Consider the following 11,982-nt stretch of genomic DNA (forward strand, 5'->3'; position numbering starts at 1 on the left):
AGTGCTGCGGATCCGCCCCGTGTGACCCTACCCTAAGCACTGCGGATCCACCCCGTGTGACCCTGCCCTTAGCGCTGCGGATCCGCCCCGTGTGACCCTACCCTAAGCACTGCGGATCCACCCCGTGTGACCCTGCCCTTAGCGCTGCGGATCCGCCCCGTGTGACCCTACCCTTAGCACTGCGGACCCACCCCGTGTGACCCTGCCCTTAGGAAAGAAGATTATGGGCTTGTGGCTTGGCTTTGGCCAAAGGAGAACACTAGATATGTGCATATAAAGTGTTATAGTCAGAGCTGCATTCACAATTCTGCAGGCTTCACAGCTGAACTCAGCACTCTATGCAGGTTCAGTGTCTTGCACTAGATATTTGCATTCTGGGCATGGTAGGGTAATCGGATGTTAAAAATAAAAATATTATCTGCTTAAAAAAGTTATGTTGAACTCGTCCGTCCAATCTGAAGACATCATGTTTAGATCAGGAGGAGCTGAGCAGATTGTTATATAGTTTTGTGGTAAAAGTTTCAGGATCACTTGTCATTTATTCATGTAAACATCTGCTCATTTTGGTCTAAGTAGTCAAGTGGGTGGTCCTACTCAGTGATTGACAGCTATCTGTGTGCATACCTGTGCAAATAGAGATATCTGTCATGTGCATGTAGGTATATCTGCCCAGAAAGAGCAAAGTAGTCAAGAGCGTTGTCCTACTTAAAGGGGTTATCCAGGAAAAAAACTTATATATATCAACTGGCTCCAGAAAGTTAAACAGATTTGTAAATTACTTCTATTAAAAAATCTTCATCCTTTCAGTACTTATGAGCTTCTGAAGTTGAGTTATTCTTTCCTGTCTAAGTGCTCTCTGATGACACCTGTCCCGGGAGCTGCCCAGTTTAGAAGCAAATCCCCATAGCTAACCTCTTCTACTCTGTGCAGTTCCCGAGACAAGCAGAGATGTCAGCAGAGAGCACTGTTGCCAGACAGAAAACAACAACTCAACTTCAGCATCTGATAATTATTGAAAGGATTAAGATGTTTTAATAAAAGTAATTTACAAATCTGTTTAACTTTCTGGACCAAGTTGATATAAAAAAAAAGTTTTTTCCTGGAATACCCCTTTAAAGTGTAACTACAATTTCATTACGGGGGCTGGATACACTTTTAAAACTCCCACTCTCAGGCTGTTTACACTTTTTCAGCTCGAAAGTTTGGTCTGCTGAGTTATCCAGTGCACATATGGCGCAAATGGTGACTCCATTGGGCCATTGAAATGAATAGCATTCGCGGCCCTCCAATACTGTGTGTGTCGGGATTCAATTCTTGGCAGGATGCAGACAGATAAGACTAACGAGAGGTGGTAACGCAGTGTGAACCTAGTCTAAATAAACATATGTGCGGGAAAGGCCCGAACATAGATTTTAGTCAACTATAGCCAGGCCATTAAACTTAATGGGTCACCTGCTAGTACACCACGGTAAATGTCAGCATCTGCTGTTATTGGGGGCGTTTTTTAAGGTGTAAAATAGTCATTTCTGCTCAATTTTAGGTTTCCAAAAAGCGGTTAATTTAATTTACTGTTAACATAGCATAAGTGAAGGATTTAACCAGGAATGGGGTGGATGGCTGTCTGGCCCTACATGTGTAAAGGGGAGAGGGTGGATAGACATGTGAAGTTTGTATTATTAAAGGGATGTACATGGGGTTGTGGGAAAAGGTCAGGGGACAATATTATGAAAGATTGTCTATTTGACAACTATCAATCTGAACGTCAGGGAGCAAAGATGGAGAGACACATTCTTTCAATTTTCTTTCTGTCTGACCACAGTGCTCTCTGCTAACACCTCTGTCCATGTCAAGAACTGTCCAGAGTAGGAAAAAGTCCCCATACAGTAGGGATCAAAAGTTTCGGCACCCCGGGTAAAAAAATTGTATTAATGTGAATAAAGAAGCCAAGGAAAGATGGAAAAAATCTCCAAACGGCATCAAATTACAGATTAGACATTCTTATAATATGTCAACAAAAGTTAGATTTTATTTCCATCATTTACACTTTCAAAATAACAGAAAACAAAAGAATGGCCTCTGCAAAAGTTTGGGCACCCTGCAGAATTTATAGCATGCACTGCCCCCTTTGCAAAGTTGAGACCTGCCAGTGTCATGGATTGTTCTCAATCATCATCTGGGAAGACCAGGTGATATCAATCTTAAAGGTTTTAAATTCCCAGACTCTCTGACCTTGCCCCAACAATCAGCACCATGGGTTCTTCTAAGCAGTTGTTTAGAAATCTGAAACTGAAAATAGTTGATGCTAACAAAGCTGGATAAGGCTATAAGAAGATAGTAAAAAGTTTTCAGATGTCAATATCCTCTGTTTGGAATGTAATTAAGAAATGGCAGTCATCAGGAACAGTGGAAGTTAAAGCAAGATCTGGAAGACCAAGAAAAATATCAGACAGAACAGCTCGCAGGATTGTGAGAAAAACTATTCAAAACCCACGTTTGACTGCACAATCCCTCCAGAAAGATCTGTCAGACACTGGTGGTGTGGTACACTATTCCACTATAAAGAGATACTTGTACAAATATGGTCTTCATGGAAGAGTCATCAGAAGAAAACCTCTTGTATGTCCTCACCACAAAAATCAGCATTTGAACTTTGCAAATGAACATATAGACAAGTCTAATGCATTTTGGAAGCAAGTTCTGTGGACCGATGGGGTTAAAAATGAACTGAGCAAAGGTACGTTTGGAGAAGAAGGGGAACAGAATTTAGTGAAAAGAACCTCTGTCCAACTGTTAAGCATGGGGGTGGATCAATCATGCTTTGGGGTTGTATTGCAGCCAGTGGCACAGGGAACATATCACGAGTAGAAGGAAAAATGGATTCAATAAAATTTTGGATGCTAACTTGATGCCATCTGTGAAAAAGCTGAAGTTAAAGAGAGGATGGCTTCTACAAATGGATAATGATCCTAAACACACCTCGAAATCCACAGGGGATTACATCAAGAGGCGTAAACTGAAGGTTTTGCCATGGCCTTCACAATCTCCTGACCTCAACATAATTGAAAGTCTATGGATAGACCTTAAAAGAGCAGTTCGTGACAGACAGCCCAGAAAACTCAAAGAACTGGAAGACTTTTGTAAGGAAGAATGGGCAAAGATACCTCAAACAAGAATTGAAAGACTCTTGGCTGGCTACAAAAAGTGTTTACAAGCTGTGATACTTGCCAAAGGGGGCAGTACAAGATATTAACTCTGCAGGGTGCCCAAACTTTTGCAGACACCATTTTTTGTTTTCTATTATTTTAAAAGTGTAAATAATGGAAATAAAATCTAAGTTTTGTTGACATATTATAAGAATGTCTAATCTGCAATTTGATGCCTTTTGGAGATTTTTCCATCTTTTTACCTGGGGTGCACAAACTTTTGATCCCCACTGTAGCAAACCTCTTTTGCTCTGGACAGTTCCTGATGTGGACAGAGGTGTCAGCAGAGAGCACTTGTGGTCAGGCAGAAAGGAAATTAAAAAAGAAAACTTGTGTAGTATACAGCAGCTGATAAGTACTGGAAGGATTGGGATTTTTTAATAGAAGTAATTTGCAAATCTGTTTAACTTTCTGGCACCAGTTGATTTAAAAGAAAATATATTCCAGTGGAGTACCCTTTTAAGGACTCAGCCCTTTTTTGCAATTCTGAACACTGTCAGTTTAGGATGCTTTTAACCTTATATTCTGATTCTGAGAATGTTTTTTCGTGACATATTCTACTTTAACATAGTGGTAAATTTTCGTCAAGTTGCATCCTTTCTTGGGGAAAAATCCCCAAATTTCATGAAAATGTTGCATATTTCTAACTTTGAAACTTTCTGCTTGTAAGGAAAATGGACATTCCAAATAAATTATATATTGATTCACAAATACAATAAGTCTTATTTATGTTTCCATCATAAAGTTGACATCTTTTTTGACATTAGAGGGCTTCAAAGTATTGCAGCAATTTTCAAAATCTGAATTTTTCAGGGACCAGTTAAGTTTGAAGGTGGTGTAAGGGGCCTTTCTGTGAGAAATACCCCATAAATTACCTCATTATAGAAACTGCACACCTGCTATTCAAAATGACATTCAGAAAGTTTATTAACCCTTTAGGTGTTTCACAGGAATAGCAGCAAAGTGAAGGAGCAAATTCAAAATCTTCATTTTTTACACTCTCATGTTCTTGTAGAGCCATTTTTTGAATTTTTTCAAGGGGTAAAAGGAGAGAAATTGTAACCCCCACAAATTTGTAACCCCATTTCTTCTGAGTATGGAAATACCCCATGTGTGGACGTCAAGTACTCTGCTGGTGCACTACAATGCTCAGATGAGAAGGAGTGACATTTGGCTTTTGGAAAGCAAATTTTGCTGAAATGGTTTTGGGGGGCATGTCACATTTAGGAAGGCATACTATTTTGGAATCTACACCCCTCAAGGGATGTAACAAGGGGTACAGTGAACTTTGACACCCCACAGATGTTTGACGACTTTTCGTTAAAGTCGGATATGTAAATGAACATTTTTTTTTTCACAAAAATGCTGGTTTTTCACCAGATTTTACATTTTTACAAGGGGTAATAGGAGATAATGACCCCCAAAATTTGTAACCCCACTTCTGCTAAGTATGGAAATACCCCATATGTGGATGTAAAGTGCTCTGCTGGCGCACTACAATGCTCAGAAGAGAAGGAGCACCATTGAGCTTTAGGAGAGAGAATTTGTTTGGAATGGTCAGGGTCCATTGCTCCGGCACCATGGGGGCTTTGTAAACACACGTGGCCTTCAATTGCGGACAAATTTTCTCTCCAAATGGCGCTCCTTCTCTTCTGAGCATTGTAGTGCGACCGCAGAGCACTTTACATCCACATATGGGGTATTTTCTTACTCAGAAGAAAAATGGGCTTACAAATTTTGGGGGGATTTTTTCCTATTTTCCCTTGTGAAAAGTAAAAATTTATGGTAACGCCAGCATTTTAATGAAAAATGTTTTTTTTTCATTTTCCCATCCAACTTTAACAAAAATTCATCAAACACCTGTGCGGTGTTCAGGCTCACTATGCCCCTTGCTACATTCCGTGGGGGGTGTAGTTTCCAAAATGGTGTCACACGTGGGTATTTATTTTTTTGCATTTATGTCAGAACCTACTGTAAAATCTGCCACCCCTGTGCAAATTACCAATTTAGGCCTCAAATGTACATAGTGCGTTCTCACTCCTGAGCTATGTTGTGCGCCCGCAGAGCATTTAACATCCACAAATGGGGTATTTCCGTACTCAGGAGAAATTGTGTTACAAATTTTGATGGCAACACCAGCATGTTAGTGTAACAATTTTTATTTTTTTACACTAACAGGCTGGTTTAGACCCCAACTTTACCTTTTATTAGGGATAAAAGGAGAAAAAGACCCCCAAAATTTGTAACACAATTTTTCTCCCGAGTACAGAAATTCCCCATATGTGGCCCTAAACTGTTTCCTTGAAATACTGCAGGGCTCCGAAGTGAGAGAGGGACTGTACTGCCAACCTAATGTGGAGGGGAACTGTACTGCCAACCTAATGTGGGGGAACTGTACTGCCAACCTAATGTGGGGGGAACTGTACTGCCAACCTAATGTGCACCTATACGAGTGCAGGTCTGTTTATGTGTGCATGCAAGCAAATATATATGTATACACGCACGCGCATGGCGTGAGTTTGTGCTTTGGGGTGCACACCCTAATGCAATAGGCTACGCACACCTATGACATATATATTTCCGCAATAAAAAATGTGCTTCAAAGCAGAAATTTGTGGCTACCCTTGGAATTTCTGCCACATATTGCACAGGGTATTTTTTCCCTTGAGACTGTATTTATAAGTTTAACCGTTCAAGCACTGAAGAAGTGAATCCAGTCATAATCTCTCCTAGAGACTCTTAAAACTTGTTTTCAAGCTGCAATGGGGAATACTACCACCTACGCTAAAGAAAAATCTGTGTGAACTACATCTCCTCTGCCTACAGGAGACTGCATACTGAAATCTGCTTGCACAGAATAACAACCTTAGTAAAATACTGTGATTTGTTCACGTTCACAAGTGTGTCTGCCTATTATTATTTGCACCAACAACATGAGAAGTCAATACCTGCACCTAGACACTACATACCCAGGAAAGCCCAGGCGGCGTAGACTAGCTGACCAGTGCAGACCCCCATTGACAAAGGTTGTTGTGTTCACAAAAATAGTGTCTAGGGTCCAACCGTTAACCTTCAGCTACTGTAACACTCATATCTCTATCATTTCTCTATATCTACCCGGAGGACTACAACTCCCAGCTGACCCTCCATAACTTCTGCTGCCACTATTCCAGGGTGCTCAGCAATATGAATTAATTGATTGAATTTCACTAAGAACAGTGCCACTGTTGGCAGCGGGCTGTGTCTGCTATTGCAGCTTACTTGAATGGACGACAATTCCAAACGCAGTTTATAACTGCAATTGTAGTGCTGCAATATGGCTGTGAGAAGGTGTTAAACTAAAGCAGAGTTTCACAACCAGTGTGCCTCCTGCTGTTTAAAAACTACTACTTCCAGTATGTCTGGATAGCCTGTAATTTTCATCATAGGTATACCTGAACCTTGAGAGACATAATGAAAAAAATAATCCATAAAATCACATGGTCTGATTTTTAAAGAATTTATTTGCAAATTATGGTGGAAAATAAGTTTTTGGTAAATAACAAAAGTTAATCTCAATATTTTGTTATATACCCTTTGAGGTCAAACGTTTTCTGTAAGTCTTCACAAGGTTTTCACACACTGTTGCTGGTATTTTGTCCCATTCCTCAATGCAGATCTCCTCTAGAGCAGTGATGTTTTGGGGCTGTCGCTGGGCAACGCAGACTTTCAACTCCCTCCAAAGGTTTTCTATGGGGTTTAGATCTGGAGACTGGCTAGGCCACCCCAAGACCTTGAAATGCTTCTTACGAAGCCACTACTACGTTGCACGGGCGGTGTGTTTGGGATCATTGTCATGCTGAAAGACCCAGCCATGTTTCATCTTCAATGCCCTTGCTGATGGAAGAAGGTTTTCACTCAAAATCTCATGATACATGGCCCCATTCATTCTTTCCTTTACATGGATCAGTCGTCCTGGTCCCTTAAGCATGATGTTTCCACCCCCATGCTTCACAGTAGGAATCATGTTCTTTGGATGCAACTCAGCATTCTTTCTCCTCCAAACACGACGAGTTGAGTTTTTACCAAAAAGTTCTACTTTGGTTTCATCTGACCATATGACTGTTACGCCGAGCGCTCCGGGTCCCCGCTCCTCCCCGGAGCGCTCGCAACATCCTCGCAATCGCAGCGCCCCGGTCAGACCTGCTGACCGGGTGCGCTGCGATACCTCTCCCAGCCGGGATGCGATTCGCGATGCGGGTGGCGCCCGCTCGCGATGCGCACCCCGGCTCCCGTACCTGACTCGCTCTCCGTCGGTCCTGTCCCGGCGCGCGCGGCCCCGCTCCTTAGGGCGCGCGCGCGCCGGGTCTCTACGATTTAAAGGGCCACTGCGCCGCTGATTGGCGCAGTTGGCTTAATCAGTTCATTCACCTGTGCACTTCCCTATTTAACCTCACTTCCCCTTCCCTTCCTTGCCGGATCTTGTTGCCATCGTGCCAGTGAAAGCGTTTCCCAGTGTGTTCCTAGCCTGTGTTCCAGACCTCCTGCCGTTGCCCCTGACTACGATCCTTGCTGCCTGCCCCGACCTTCTGCTACGTCCGACCTTGCTCTTGTCTACTCCCTTGTACCGCGCCTATCTTCAGCAGTCATAGAGGTTGAGCCGTTGCTAGTGGATACGACCTGGTTGCTACCGCCGCTGCAAGACCATCCCGCTTTGCGGCGGGCTCTGGTGAAAACCAGTAGCAGCTTAGAACCGGTCCACTAGCACGGTCCACGCCAATCCCTCTCTGGCACAGAGGATCCACCTCCTGCCAGCCGAATCGTGACAGTAGATCCGGCCATGGATCCCGCTGAAGTTCCTCTGCCAGTTGTCGCCGACCTCACCACGGTGGTCGCCCAGCAGTCGCAACAGATAGCGCAACAAGGCCACCAGCTGTCTCAACTGACCGTGATGCTACAGCAGCTACTACCACAGCTTCAGCAATCATCTCCTCCGCCAGCTCCTGCACCTCCTCCGCAGCGAGTGGCCGCTTCCGGCCTACGACTTTCCTTGCCGGATAAATTTGATGGGGACTCTAAGTTTTGCCGTGGCTTTCTTTCACAATGTTCCCTGCACTTGGAGATGATGTCGGACCAGTTTCCTACTGAAAGGTCTAAGGTGGCTTTCGTAGTCAGCCTTCTGTCTGGGAAAGCTCTGTCATGGGCCACACCGCTCTGGGACCGCAATGACCCCGTCACTGCCTCTGTACACTCCTTCTTCTCGGAAATTCGAAGTGTCTTTGAGGAACCTGCCCGAGCCTCTTCTGCTGAGACTGCCCTGCTGAACCTGGTCCAGGGTAATTCTTCCGTTGGCGAGTACGCCATCCAATTCCGTACTCTTGCTTCCGAACTATCCTGGAATAATGAGGCCCTCTGCGCGACCTTTAAAAAAGGCCTATCCAGCAACATTAAAGATGTTCTGGCCGCACGAGAAATTCCTGCTAACCTGCATGAACTCATTCATCTTGCCACTCGCATTGACATGCGTTTTTCCGAAAGGCGTCAGGAGCTCCGCCAGGATATGGACTTTGTTCGCACGAGGCGTTTTTTCTCCCCGGCTCCTCTCTCCTCTGGTCCTCTGCAATCCGTTCCTGTGCCTCCCGCCGTGGAGGCTATGCAAGTTGACCGGTCTCGCTTGACACCTCAAGAGAGGACACGACGCCGCATGGAGAATCTTTGCCTGTACTGTGCCGGTACCGAACACTTCCTGAAGGATTGTCCTATCCGTCCTCCCCGCCTGGAAAGACGTACGCTGACTCCGCACAAAGGTGAGACAGTTCTTGATGTCAACTCTGCTTCTCCACGCCTTACTGTGCCTGTGCGGATATCTGCCTCTACCTTCTCCTTCTCTACTAAGGCCTTCTTGGATTCCGGATCTGCAGGAAATTTTATTTTGGCCTCTCTCATCAACAGGTTCAACATCCCAGTGACCAGTCTCGCCAGACCCCTCTACATCAATTGTGTTAACAATGAAAGATTGGACTGTGCCGTGCGTTACCGCACGGAACCCCTCCTAATGTGCATCGGACCTCATCACGAAAAAATGGAGTTTTTGGTCCTCTCCAATTGCACTTCCGAAATTCTCCTTGGACTACCGTGGCTTCAACGCCATTCCCCAACCCTTGATTGGTCCACAGGAGAGATCAAGAGCTGGGGTACTTCTTGTTTCAAGGACTGTCTTAAACCGGTTCCCAGTACTCCCTGCCGTGACCCTGTGGTTCCCCCTGTAACCGGTCTCCCTAAGGCTTATATGGACTATGCTGACGTATTTTGCAAAAAGCAAGCTGAGACTTTACCCCCTCACAGGCCTTTTGACTGTCCTATTGACCTCCTCCCGGGCACTACTCCACCCCGGGGCAGAATTTATCCTCTGTCCGCCCCAGAGACTCTTGCTATGTCTGAATACATCCAGGAAAATTTAAAAAAGGGGTTTATCCGCAAATCCTCCTCTCCTGCCGGAGCTGGATTTTTCTTTGTGTCCAAAAGAGATGGCTCCCTACGTCCTTGCATTGATTACCGCGGACTTAATAAAATCACGGTAAAGAACCGCTACCCCCTACCTCTTATCTCTGAACTCTTTGATTGCCTTCAAGGTGCCCACATCTTTACCAAACTGGACTTAAGAGGTGCATATAATCTCATCCGCATCAGGGAGGGGGACGAATGGAAAACTGCATTTAACACCAGAGATGGACACTTTGAGTATCTGGTCATGCCCTTTGGCCTGTGCAACGCCCCTGCCGTCTTCCAAGACTTTGTTAATGAAATTTTTCGTGATCTCTTATATTCCTGTGTTGTTGTGTATCTGGACGATATTCTGATTTTTTCTGCCAACTTAGAAGAACATCGCCAGCATGTCCGCATGGTTCTTCAGAGACTTCGAGACAATCAACTTTATGCCAAAATGGAGAAATGTCTGTTTGAATGTCAATCTCTTCCTTTCCTAGGATACTTGGTCTCTGGCCAGGGACTACAAATGGACCCAGATAAACTCTCTGCCGTCTTGGATTGGCCACGCCCCTCCGGACTCCGTGCTATCCAACGTTTTTTGGGGTTCGCCAATTATTACAGACAATTCATTCCACATTTTTCCACTATTGTGGCTCCTATCGTGGCTTTAACCAAGAAGAATGCCAATCCTAAGTCCTGGTCTCCCCAAGCGGAAGACGCATTTAAACGGCTCAAGTCTGCCTTTTCTTCTGCTCCCGTGCTCTCCAGACCTGACCCATCTAAACCCTTCCTATTGGAGGTTGATGCCTCCTCAGTGGGAGCTGGAGCGGTTCTTCTACAAAAAAATTCTTCCGGGCATGCTGTTACTTGTGGGTTTTTTTCTAGGACCTTCTCTCTGGCGGAGAGGAACTACTCCATCGGGGATCGAGAACTACTGGCCATTAAATTGGCACTTGAGGAATGGAAGCATCTGCTGGAGGGATCAAAATTTCCAGTTATCATTTTCACCGATCACAAGAATCTCTCCTATCTCCAGTCTGCCCAACGGCTGAATCCTCGCCAGGCCAGGTGGTCGTTGTTCTTTGCCCGTTGTAACTTTGAAATTCATTTTCGCCCTGCCGACAAGAACATTAGGGCCGATGCTCTCTCTCGTTCCTCGGATGCCTCGGAAGTAGAGGTCTCTCCGCAACACATCATTCCTCCTGACTGTCTGATCTCCTCTTCTCCAGCCTCCATCAGGCAAACTCCTCCAGGGAAGACCTTCGTTTCTCCACGCCAGCGTCTCGGGATTCTCAAATGGGGTCACTCCTCCCACCTCGCAGGCCATGCGGGCATCAAAAAGTCCTTGCAACTCATCTCTCGTTTCTATTGGTGGCCGACTCTGGAAACAGATGTTGTTGATTTTGTGCGGGCCTGTACTGTCTGTGCCCGGGATAAGACTCCTCGCCAGAAGCCTGCTGGTCTCCTTCACCCTCTGCCTATCCCCGAACAGCCGTGGTCTCTGATTGGTATGGACTTTATTACAGACCTACCCCCATCCCGTGGCAACACTGTTGTTTGGGTGGTCGTTGATCGATTTTCCAAGATGGCACATTTTATTCCTCTTCCTGGTCTCCCTTCAGCGCCTCAGTTGGCAAAACAATTTTTTGTACACATTTTTCGTCTTCACGGTTTGCCCACGCAGATTGTCTCGGATAGAGGTGTCCAATTCGTGTCAAAATTCTGGAGGGCTCTCTGTAAACAACTCAAGATTAAATTAAACTTCTCTTCTGCTTATCATCCTCAATCCAATGGGCAAGTAGAAAGAATTAACCAGGTCCTGGGTGACTATTTACGGCATTTTGTTTCCTCCCGCCAGGATGACTGGGCAGATCTTCTACCTTGGGCCGAATTCTCGTACAACTTTAGAGTCTCTGAATCTTCTGCTAAATCCCCATTTTTCGTGGTGTACGGCCGTCACCCTCTTCCCCCCCTCCCTATTCCCTTGTCCTCTGGTTTGCCCGCTGTAGATGAAGTGACTCGTGATCTTTCCACCATATGGAAAGAGACCCAAAATTCTCTTTTACAGGCTTCATCTCGCATGAAAAAGTTTGCCGATAAGAAAAGTAGAGCTCCCCCCATCTTTGCTCCCGGAGACAAGGTATGGCTCTCCGCTAAATATGTCCGCTTTCGTGTCCCCAGTTACAAACTGGGACCACGCTATCTTGGTCCTTTCAAAGTCTTGTGCCAGATTAATCCTGTCTCTTACAAACTCCTTCTTCCTCCTTCTCTTCGTATTCCCAATGCCTTCCATGTCTCTCTCCTTAAACCA

The sequence above is a fragment of the Hyla sarda genome, chromosome 4 (assembly GCF_029499605.1).
Source record: "Hyla sarda isolate aHylSar1 chromosome 4, aHylSar1.hap1, whole genome shotgun sequence".
NCBI classification, from domain to species: domain Eukaryota; kingdom Metazoa; phylum Chordata; class Amphibia; order Anura; family Hylidae; genus Hyla; species Hyla sarda.